This window comes from Schistocerca americana, chromosome 11 (genome assembly GCF_021461395.2).
Source record: "Schistocerca americana isolate TAMUIC-IGC-003095 chromosome 11, iqSchAmer2.1, whole genome shotgun sequence".
Classification (NCBI taxonomy): Eukaryota; Metazoa; Arthropoda; class Insecta; order Orthoptera; family Acrididae; genus Schistocerca; species Schistocerca americana.
In genome coordinates this window covers 53,497,479-53,509,557 of record NC_060129.1, presented here as the reverse complement: position 1 = coordinate 53,509,557, position 12,079 = coordinate 53,497,479, and positions in this window count along the sequence as shown.

Here is a 12,079-nt window from a genome sequence, read left to right as displayed (position 1 = left end):
ATAGTATTTCATAGCGACGCAATTTCTGTGTTAATTCGTTAATGTGAGGGAGCGAGGGATGCAGTAAAGAAGGAATTGTGCATCGGAAAGGAGATAGTCGTATCCCAATAGAAGATCCTGTCGTCTCCATAGAAACGTTACTCGATTTAATTGGAGATGTGATAGAACCCATAGTATTTCATAGCGACGCAATTTCTGTGATAATTCGTCAATGTGAGGGAGCGAGGGATATAGTATAGAAGGAATAGTGCATCGGAAAGGAGATACTCATATCCCAAAAGAAAATCCTTTCGTTTCCAAAGAAACGTTACTCGATTTAGAAGGATGTGTCATAGAACACATAGTATTTAATAACGACGCAATATCTATGTTAATTCGTCAATGCGAGGGAGCCAGGGATGCAATAAAGAACGAATAGTGCATCGGAAAGGAGATATTCGTATCCCAAAAGAAAATCCTGTTGTTTCCATAGAAACGTTACTCGATCTCCAAGGAGAAGTCATAGAACCGATAGTATTTCATAGCGACGCAATTTCTGTGTCAATTCGTCAATGTGAGGGAGCGAGGGATGCAGTAAAGAAGGAATAGTGCATTGGAAAAGAGATACTCGTATCCCAAAAGAAAAACCTGTCGTTTCCATAGATGCGTTGCTGGATTTATAAGGAGAAATCGTAGAGCCCATAGTATTTCATAGCGACGCAATTTCTGTGTTAATTCGTTAATGTGTGGGAGCGAGGGATGCAGTAAATAAGGAATTGTGCATCGGAAAGGAGATAGTCGTATCCCAATAGAAGATCCTTTCTTTTCCATTGAAACGTTACTCGATGTAGAAGGAGAAGTCATACAACCCATAGTAATTCATAACCCCGCAATTTCTGTGTTAATTCGTCAATGTGAGGGAGCGAGGGAAGCTGTAAAGAAGGAATAGTGCATCGTAAAGGAGATAGTCGTATCGCAAAAGAAAATCCTGTCTTATTCAAAGAATCGTTATTCGATTTGGAAGGAAATGTTATAGAACACATAGTACTTCATAGCGATGCCAGTTCTGTATTAATTCGTTAATGTAAGGGGCGAGGGATGCAGTAAAGAAGGAATAGTGCATCGGAAAGGAGAAACTCTTACCCCAGAAGAAAATCCTGTCGTTTCCATAGAAACGTTACTCGATGTAGAAGGAGAAGTCATAGAACACATAGTATTTCATAGCGGCGTAATTTCTGTGTTAATTCGTCAATGTATGGTAGCGAGGGATGCAGTAAAAGAGGAACAGTGCATCGGAATGGAGACAGTCGTATATCAAAACAAAATCCTGTCGTTTCCATAGAAACGTTACTCGATTTAGAAGGAGACGTCATAAAACCCATAGACTTTCATAGCCCCGCAATTTCTGTGTTAATTGCTCAATGTGAGGGAGCGAGGGATGCAGTAAATAAGAAATAGTGCATCGGAAAGGTGATACTCGTATCACTAAAAAGATCCTGTCGTTTCCATTGAAATGTGACTCGATTTAGAAGGAGATGTCATGGAACACATAGTATATTATAGCGACGCAATTTCTGTGTTAATTAGTCTATGTGAGGGGGCGAGGAATGTAGTATAGAAGGAATTGTGCATCGGAAAGGAGATTCACTTACCCCAAAAGAAAATCCTCCAGTTTCCATAGAAACGTTACACGACTTACAAGAAGAAGTCATAAAACACATAGTATTTCATAGCGACGCAATTTCTGTGTTAATTCGTCAATGTGCGGGAGCAAGGGATGCAGTAATGAAGGAATAGTGAATCTGAAAGAAGATACTCGTATCCCAAAAGAAAATCCTGTCGTTTCCATAGAAATGTTACTCGATTTAGAAGGAGACGTCATAAAACCCATACAATTTTATAGCCCTGAAATTTCTGTGTTAATTCGTCAATGTGATGGAGCGTGGGATGATGTGAACAGGGAATATTGCATCGGAAAGGAGATACTCGTATCCCAAAGGAAAATCCTGTCTTTTCCATAGAAACGTTATTCGATTTAGAAGGAGACGTCATAGATCCCATAGTATTTCACATCCCCGCAATTTCTGTGTTAATTCGTCAATGTGAGGGAGCGAGGGATTCAGTAAAAAAGGAATAGTGAATCGGAAAGGAGATAGACATATCCCAAAAGAAATTCCTGTCGTTTCCTTACAAACGTTATTCGATTTAGAAGGAGAAGTCTTAGAACCCATAGTATTTCATAGCGACGCAATTTCTGTGTTAATTCGTCAATGTGAGAGAGCGAGGGATGCACTATAGAAGTAATAGGGCATCGGAAAGGAGATAGTCATATCCCAAATGAGAATCCTTTCGTTTCCATAGAAACGTTACTCGATTTAGAAGGAGAAGTCTTAGAACACATCGTATTTTATAGCGACGCAATTTCTGTGTTAATTCGTCAATGTCAGGCAGTGAGGGATGTAGTAAAGAAGGAATAGTGCATCGGAAAGGAGATACTCGTATCCCAATAGAACATCCTGTCGTTTCCATACAAACGTTACTCGATTTAGAAGGAGAATTCTCAGGACCCATAGTATTTCATAGCGACGCAAAATCTGTGTTAATTCGTCAATGTGAGGGAGCGAGGGATGTAGTATAGAAGGAATAGTGCATCGGAAAGGAGATACTCATATCCCAAAAGAAAATCCTTTCGTTTCCAAAGAAACGTTTCTCGAATAGAAGGATATGTCATAGAACTCATAATATTTAATAAAGACACAATATCTATGTTAATTCGTCAATGCGAGGGAGCCAGGGATGCAATAAAGAACGAATAGTGCATCGGAAAGGAGATATTCGTATCCCAAAAGAAAATCCTGCCGTTTCCATAGAAACGTTTCTCGATCTCGAAGGAGAAGTCATAGAACCGATTGTATTTCATAGCGACGCAATTTCTGTGTAAATTCGTCATTGTGAGGTTGCGAGGGATGCAGTAAATAAGGAATAGTGCATCGGAAAGGAGATAGTCGTATCCCAAAAGAAAATCCTGTCGTTTCCATAGAAACGTTACTCGATTTAGAAGGAGAAGTCATAGAACCCATAGTATTTCATAGCGACGTAATTTCTGTGTTAATTCGTCAATGTGAGAGAGCGGGGGATGCAGTAAAGAAGAAATAGTGCATCGGAAAGGAGCAAGTCATATCCCAAAAGAAAATTCTGTCGGTTCCATACAAACGTTATTCGAATTAGTAGGAGAAGTCTTAGAACGCATAGTATTCCATAGCGACGCAATTTCTGTGTGAATTCGTCAATGTGAGGGAGCGAGGGATGCACTATAGTAGGAATAGTGCATCGGAAAGGAGATACTCATATCCCAAAAGAAAATCCTTTCGTTTCCATAGAAACGTTACTCGATTTAAAAGGAGAAGTCTTAGAACACATAGTATTTCATAGCGACGCAATTTCTGTGTTAATTCGTCAATGTTAGGCAGTGAGGGATGCAGTAAATAAGGAATAGTGCATCGGAAAGGAGATATTCATATCCCAGAAGAAATTCCTTTCGTTTCCATACAAACGTTACTCGATTTAGAAGGAGAATTCTTAGGACCCATAGTATTTCATAGCGACGCAATATCTGTGTTAATTCGTCAATGTGAGGGAGCGAGGGATGTAATATAGAAGGAATAGTCCATCGGAAAGGAAATACTCATATCCCAAAAGAAAATCCTTTCGTTTCCAATGAAACGTTACTCGAATAGAAGGATATGTCACAGAACACATAGTATTTAATAAAGACACAATATCTACGTCAATACGTCAATGCGAGGGAGCCAGGGATGCAATAAAGAACGAATAGTGCATCGGAAGGGAGATATTCGTATCCCAAAAGAAAATCCTGTCGTTTCCATAGAAACGTTACTCGATCTCGAAGGAGAAGTCATAGAACCGATAGTATTTCATAGCGACGCAATTTCTGTGTCAATTCGTCAATGTGAGGGAGCGAGGGATGCAGTAAAGAAGGAATAGTGCATTGGAAAAGAGATACTCGTATCCCAAAAGAAAAAACTATCGCTTCCATAGAAACGTTGCTGGATTTAGAATGAGAAATCGTAGAACCCATAGAATTTCATAGCGACGCAATTTCTGTGTTAATTCGTGAATGTGAGGGAGCGAGGGATGCAGTAAAGAAGGAATAACGCATCGGAAAGGAGATACTCGTATCCCGATAGAAAATCCTGTCGTTTCCATAGAAACGTTACTCGATTTAGAAGGAGACGTCATAGATCCCATAGTATTTCACATCCCCGCAATTTCTGTGTTAATTCGTCAATGTGAGGGAGCGAGGGATTCAGTAAAAAAGGAATAGTGAATCGGAAAGGAGATAGACATATCCCAAAAGAAATTCCTGTCGTTTCCTTACAAACGTTATTCGATTTAGAAGGAGAAGTCTTAGAACCCATAGTATTTCATAGCGACGCAATTTCTGTGTTAATTCGTCAATGTGAGAGAGCGAGGGATGCACTATAGAAGTAATAGGGCATCGGAAAGGAGATAGTCATATCCCAAATGAGAATCCTTTCGTTTCCATAGAAACGTTACTCGATTTAGAAGGAGAAGTCTTAGAACACATCGTATTTTATAGCGACGCAATTTCTGTGTTAATTCGTCAATGTCAGGCAGTGAGGGATGTAGTAAAGAAGGAATAGTGCATCGGAAAGGAGATACTCGTATCCCAATAGAACATCCTGTCGTTTCCATACAAACGTTACTCGATTTAGAAGGAGAATTCTCAGGACCCATAGTATTTCATAGCGACGCAAAATCTGTGTTAATTCGTCAATGTGAGGGAGCGAGGGATGTAGTATAGAAGGAATAGTGCATCGGAAAGGAGATACTCATATCCCAAAAGAAATTCCTTTCGTTTCCAAAGAAACGTTTCTCGAATAGAAGGATATGTCATAGAACTCATAATATTTAATAAAGACACAATATCTATGTTAATTCGTCAATGCGAGGGAGCCAGGGATGCAATAAAGAACGAATAGTGCATCGGAAAGGAGATATTCGTATCCCAAAAGAAAATCCTGCCGTTTCCATAGAAACGTTTCTCGATCTCGAAGGAGAAGTCATAGAACCGATTGTATTTCATAGCGACGCAATTTCTGTGTAAATTCGTCATTGTGAGGGTGCGAGGGATGCAGTAAATAAGGAATAGTGCATCGGAAAGGAGATAGTCGTATCCCAAAAGAAAATCCTGTCGTTTCCATAGAAACGTTACTCGATTTAGAAGGAGAAGTCATAGAACCCATAGTATTTCATAGCGACGTAATTTCTGTGTTAATTCGTCAATGTGAGAGAGCGGGGGATGCAGTAAAGAAGAAATAGTGCATCGGAAAGGAGCAAGTCATATCCCAAAAGAAAATTCTGTCGGTTCCATACAAACGTTATTCGAATTAGTAGGAGAAGTCTTAGAACGCATAGTATTCCATAGCGACGCAATTTCTGTGTGAATTCGTCAATGTGAGGGAGCGAGGGATGCACTATAGTAGGAATAGTGCATCGGAAAGGAGATACTCATATCCCAAAAGAAAATCCTTTCGTTTCCATAGAAACGTTACTCGATTTAAAAGGAGAAGTCTTAGAACACATAGTATTTCATAGCGACGCAATTTCTGTGTTAATTCGTCAATGTTAGGCAGTGAGGGATGCAGTAAATAAGGAATAGTGCATCGGAAAGGAGATATTCATATCCCAGAAGAAATTCCTTTCGTTTCCATACAAACGTTACTCGATTTAGAAGGAGAATTCTTAGGACCCATAGTATTTCATAGCGACGCAATATCTGTGTTAATTCGTCAATGTGAGGGAGCGAGGGATGTAATATAGAAGGAATAGTCCATCGGAAAGGAAATACTCATATCCCAAAAGAAAATCCTTTCGTTTCCAATGAAACGTTACTCGAATAGAAGGATATGTCACAGAACACATAGTATTTAATAAAGACACAATATCTACGTCAATACGTCAATGCGAGGGAGCCAGGGATGCAATAAAGAACGAATAGTGCATCGGAAGGGAGATATTCGTATCCCAAAAGAAAATCCTGTCGTTTCCATAGAAACGTTACTCGATCTCGAAGGAGAAGTCATAGAACCGATAGTATTTCATAGCGACGCAATTTCTGTGTCAATTCGTCAATGTGAGGGAGCGAGGGATGCAGTAAAGAAGGAATAGTGCATTGGAAAAGAGATACTCGTATCCCAAAAGAAAAAACTATCGCTTCCATAGAAACGTTGCTGGATTTAGAATGAGAAATCGTAGAACCCATAGAATTTCATAGCGACGCAATTTCTGTGTTAATTCGTGAATGTGAGGGAGCGAGGGATGCAGTAAAGAAGGAATAACGCATCGGAAAGGAGATACTCGTATCCCGATAGAAAATCCTGTCGTTTCCATAGAAACGTTACTCGATTTAGAAGGAGATGTGATAGAACACATAGTATTTCATAGCGACGCAATTTCTGTGTTAATTCGTCAATGTGAGGGAGCGAGGGATGCAGTAAAGAAGGAATAGTGCATCGGAAAAGCGATCCTCGTATCCCAAAGGAAAATCCTGTCGTTTCCATAGAAACGTTAGTCGATTTAGAAGGAGAAGCCATAGAACCCATAGTATTTCATAGCCCCTCAATCTCTGTGTTGATTCCTCAATGTGAGGGAGCGAGGGATGCAAAAGAAGGAATAGTGCATCGGATACGAGAAAGTCGTATCCCAAAAAAAAAAAAAACTGTCATTTCCATAGAAACGATACTCGATTTAAAAGGTGAAGTCATAAAATCCGTAGTATTTCGTAGCGACGCAATTTCTGTGTAAATTCGTCAATGTGAGGGAGCGAGGTATGCAGTAAATGAGGAATAGTGCAACGGAAAGGAGATACTAGTATCCCAAAAGAAAATCCTGTCGTTTACATAGAAACGTTACTCGTTTTAGAAGGAGAAGTCATAGAACCCATAGTATTTCATAGCGACGATATTTCTGTGTTAATTCGTGAATGTGAGGGAGCGAGGAATGCAGTAAAGAAGGAATAGTGCATCGCAAATAAGAAACTCTTATCCCAAAAGAAAAACCTGTCGTTTCCATTGAAACGTTGCTGGATTCAGAAGGAGAAATCATAGAACCCTTGTATTTCATAGCGACGCATTTTCTGTGTTAATTCGTCAATGTGAGGGTGCGAGGGATGCAGTAAATAAGGAATTGTGCATCGGAAAGGAGATAGTCGTATCCCAATAGAAGATCCTGTCGTTTCCATAGAAACGACAGGAGAAGTCATAAACACATAGTATTTCATAGCGACGCAATTTCTGTGTTAATTCGTCAATGTGAGGGAGCGAGGGAAGCTGTTAAGAAGGAATAGTCCATCGTAAAGGAGATAGTCGTATCGCAAAAGAAAATCCTGTCTTATCCATAGAATCGTTATTCGATTTAGAAGGAAATGTTATAGAACACATAGTACTTCATAGCGACGCCAATTCTGTATCAATTCGTTAATGTGAGGGGCGAGGGATGCAGTAAAGAAGGAATTGTGCATCGGAAAGGAGATACTCTTACCCCAGAAGAAAATCCTCTCGTTTCCATAGAAACGTTACTAGATTTAGAAGGAGATGTCATGGAACACATAGTATATCATAGCGACGCAATTTCTATGTTAATTCGTCTATGTGAGGGGGCGAGGAATGTAGTGTAGAAGGAATAGTGCATCGGAAAGGAGATACTCGTATCCCCAAAGAAAATCCTGTCGTTTCCATAGAAACGTTACTCGATTTAGAAGGAGATGTCATGGAACACATAGTATATCATAGCGACGCAATTTCTGTGTGAATTCGTCAAAGTGAGGGAGCAAGGGATGCAGTAAAGAAGGAATAGTGCATCGGAAAGAAGATACTCGTATCCCAAAAGAAAAACCTGTCGCTTCCATAGAAACGTTAATCGATTTAGAAGGAGAAGTCATAAAACCCATAGAATTTCATAGCCCCGCAATTTCTGTGTTAATTCGTCAATGTGAGGGAGCGAGGGATGCAGTAAGAAGGGAATAGTGCATCGGAAAGGAGATACTCGTATCCCAAAGGAAAATACTGTCTTTTCCATAGAAACGTTATTCGATTTAATAGGAGGCGTCATAGATCAAACAGTATTTCATAGCCTCGCAATTTCTGTGTTAATTCGTCAATGTGAGGGAGCGAGGGAAGCAGTAATGAAGGAATAGAGCATCGGAAAGTAGAAAGTAGTATCCCAAAAGAAAATCCTGTCGCTTCCATAGAAACGTTACTCGATTTAGAAGGAGAAGTCATAGATCCCATAGTATTTCATAGCGACGCATTTTCTGTGGTAATTATTCAAAGTGATGGAGCGAAGGATGCAGTTAAGAAGGAATACTGCATCGGAAAGGAGATAATCGTATCTCAAAACAAGATCCTGTTGATTCCATAGAAACGTTACTCGGTTTAGAAGGAGATGTCATAGGACCCATAGTATTTCATAGCCCCGCAATTTCTGTGTTAATTCGCCAATGTGAGGGAGCGAGGGATGCAGTAAAGAAGGAATAATGCATCGGAAAGGAGAAAGTCGTATCCCAAAAGAAAATCATGTCGTTTCCATATAGACGTTACTCGATTTAGAAGGAGAAGTCATAGAACCCACAGTATTTCATAGCGACGCAATTTCTGTGGTAATTCGTCAATGTGAGGGTGCGAGGGATACAGTTAAGAAGGAATAGTGCATCGGAAAGGAGATAGTCGTATCCCAAAAGAAAAACCTGTCGTTTCCATAGAAACGTTCCTCGATGTAGAAGGAGAAGTCATAGAACCCGTAATATTTCATAGCGAAGCAATTTCTGTGTTATTTCGTCAATGTGAGGGAGCGAGCGATGCAGTAAAGAAGGAATAGTGCATCGGAAAGGAGATAGTCGTTCCCAAACGAAAATCATGTCGTTTCCATAGTAACGTTGCTCAATTTAGAAGGAATAGTCTTAGAACCCATAGTATTTCATAGCGACGCAATTTCTGAGTTAATTCGTCAATGTGAGGGAGCGAGGTATGCAGTATAGAAGGAATAGTGCATCGGAAAGGAGATACTCATATCCCAAAAGGAAATCCTCTCGTTTCCATAGAGGCGTTACTCGATTTCGGAGGATATGTCATAGAAACATAGTATTTCATAACGACGCAATTTCTATGATAATTCGTCAATGCGAGGGAGCGAAGGATGCAGTAATGAAGGAATAGTACATCGGAAAGGAGACACTCGTATCCAAAAAGAAAATCCTGTCGTTTCCATAGAAACGTTATTCGATTTAGAAGGAGAAGTCATAGAACCCATAGTATTTCATAGCGACGCAAATTCTGTGTTAATTCGTCAATGTGATTGAGCAACGGATGCAGCAAAGACGGAATAGTGCATCGGAAAGGAGATACTCGTATCCCAAAAGAAAATCCTGTCGTTTCCATAGAAACGTTACTCGATTTAGAAGGAGAAATCATAAAGCCATAGTATTTCATAGCCTCGCAATTTCTGTCTTAATTCGTCAATGTGAGGGAGCGAGGGATGCAGTAAAGAAGGAGTAGTGCATCGGAAAGGAGATAGTCGTATCCCAAAAGAAAATCCTGTCTTTTCCATAGAAACAGTACTCGATTTAGAGGAGACGTCATAGAACGCATAGTATTTCATAGCCCCGCAATTTCTGTGTTAATTCGTCAATGTGAGGGAGCGATGGACGCAGTAAAGAAGGAATAGTGCATCGGAATGGAGAAAATCGTATCCCAAAAGAAAATCCTGTCGTTTCCATATAGACGTTACTCGATTTAGAAGGAGAAATCATAGAACCCATAGTATTTCATAGCGACGCATTTCCGGTGGTAATTATTCAAAGTGATTGAGCGAAGGATGCAGTTAAGAAGGATTACTGCATCGGAAAGGAGATACTCGTATCTCAAAACAAGATCCTGTTGATTCCATAGAAACGTTACTCGGTTTAGAAGGAGATGTCATAGGACTCATAGTATTTCATAGCCCCGCAATTTCTCTGTTAATTCGCCAATGTGAGGGAGCGAGGGATGCAGTAAAGAAGGAATAGTGCATCGGAAAGGAGAAAGTCGTATCCCAAAAGAAAATCCTGTCGTTTCCATATAGACGTTACTCGATTTAGAAGGAGAAGTCATAGAACCCATAGTATTTCATAGCGACGCAATTTCTGTGGTAATTCGTCAATGTGAGGGTGCGAGGGATACAGTTAAGAAGGAATAGTGCATCGGAAAGGAGATACTCGTATCCCAAATGAAAATCCTGTCGCTTAAATAGAAACGTTACTCGATTTAGAAAAAGATGTCATGGAACACATAGTATATCATAGCGACGCAATTTCTGTGTTAATTCGTCTATGTGAGGGGGCGAGGAATGTAGTATAGAAGGAATTGTGCATCGGAAAGGAGATACACTTTCCACAAAAGAAAATCCTCACGTTTCCATAGAAACGTTACACGATTTACAAAAAGAAATTATAGAACACATAGTATTTCATAGCGACGCAATTTCTGTGTTAATTCGTCAATGTGCGGGAGCAAGGGATGCAGTAAAGAAGGAATAGTGAATCTGGAAGAAGATACTCGTATCCCAAAAGAAAATCCTGTCGTTTCCATAGGAACGTTACTCGATTTAGAAGGAGAAGTCATAAAACCCATAGTATTTCATAGCGACGTAATTTCTGTGTTAATTCGTCAATGTAAGGTAGCGAGGGATGCAGTAAAGGAGGAATAGTGCATCGGAATGGTGATAGTGGTATATCAAAACAAGATCCTGTCGTTTCCTTAGAATCGTTACACGATTTAGAAGGAGACGTCGTAGAACGCATAGTATTTCATAGCGACGCAAAATCTGTGTTAATTCGTCAATGTGAGGGAGCGAGGGATGCAGTAATGAAGGATTAGTGCATCGGAAAGGAGATACTCGTATCCCAAAAGAAAATCCTGTCGTTTCCACCGAAACGTTACTCGATTTAGAAGGAGATGTCATAGGACCCACAGTATTTCATAGCCCCGCAATATCTGTGTTAATTCGTCAATGTGAGGGAGCGAGGGATGCAGTTAAGAAGGAATAGAGCATCGGAAAGGAGATACTCTTACCCCAGAAGAAAATCCTGTCGTTTCCATAGAAACGTTACTCGATGTAGAAGGAGAAGTCATGGAACTCATAGTATTTCATAGCAACGCAATTTCTGTGTTAATTCGTCAATGTAAGGTAGCGAGGGATGCTGTAAAGGAGGAATAGTGCATCGGAATGGTGATAGTCGTATATCAAAACAAAATCCTGTCGTTTCCATAGAAACGTTACTCGATTTAGAAGGAGACGTCATAGAACACATAGTATTTCATAGCGACGCTATATCTGTGTTAATTCGTCAGTGTGAAGGAGCGACGGATGCAGTACAGAAGGAATAGTGCATAGGAAAGGAGATACTCTTACCCCAGAAGAAAATTTTGTCGTTTCCATAGAAACGTTACTCGATGTAGAAGGAGAAGTCATAGAACTCATAGTATTTCATAGCGACGCAATTTCTGTGTTAATTCGTCATTGTAAGGTAGCGAGGGATGCTGTAAAGGAGGAATACTGCATCGGAATGGGGATAGTCGTATATCAAAAATAAATGCTGTCGTTTCCATAGAAACGTTACTCGATTTAGAAGGAGACGTCATAGGACACATAGTATTTCATAGCGACCTAAAATCTGTGTTAATTCGTCTATGTGAGGGAGCGAGGGATGCAGTATAGAAGGAATAGTGCATCGGAAAGGAGATACTCGTATCCCCAAAGAAAATCCTGTCGTTTCCATAGAAACGTTACCCGATTTAGAAGGAGATGTAATGGAACACATAGTATACCATAGCGACGGAATTTCTGTGTTAATTCGTCAAAGTGAGGGAGCAAGGGATGCATTAAAGAAGGAATAGTGGATCGGAAAGAAGATACTCGTATCCCAAAAGAAAAACCTGTCGCTTCCATACAAACGTTAATCGATTTAGAAGGAGAAGTCATAAAACCCATAGAATTTCATAGCCCCGCAATTTCTGTGTTT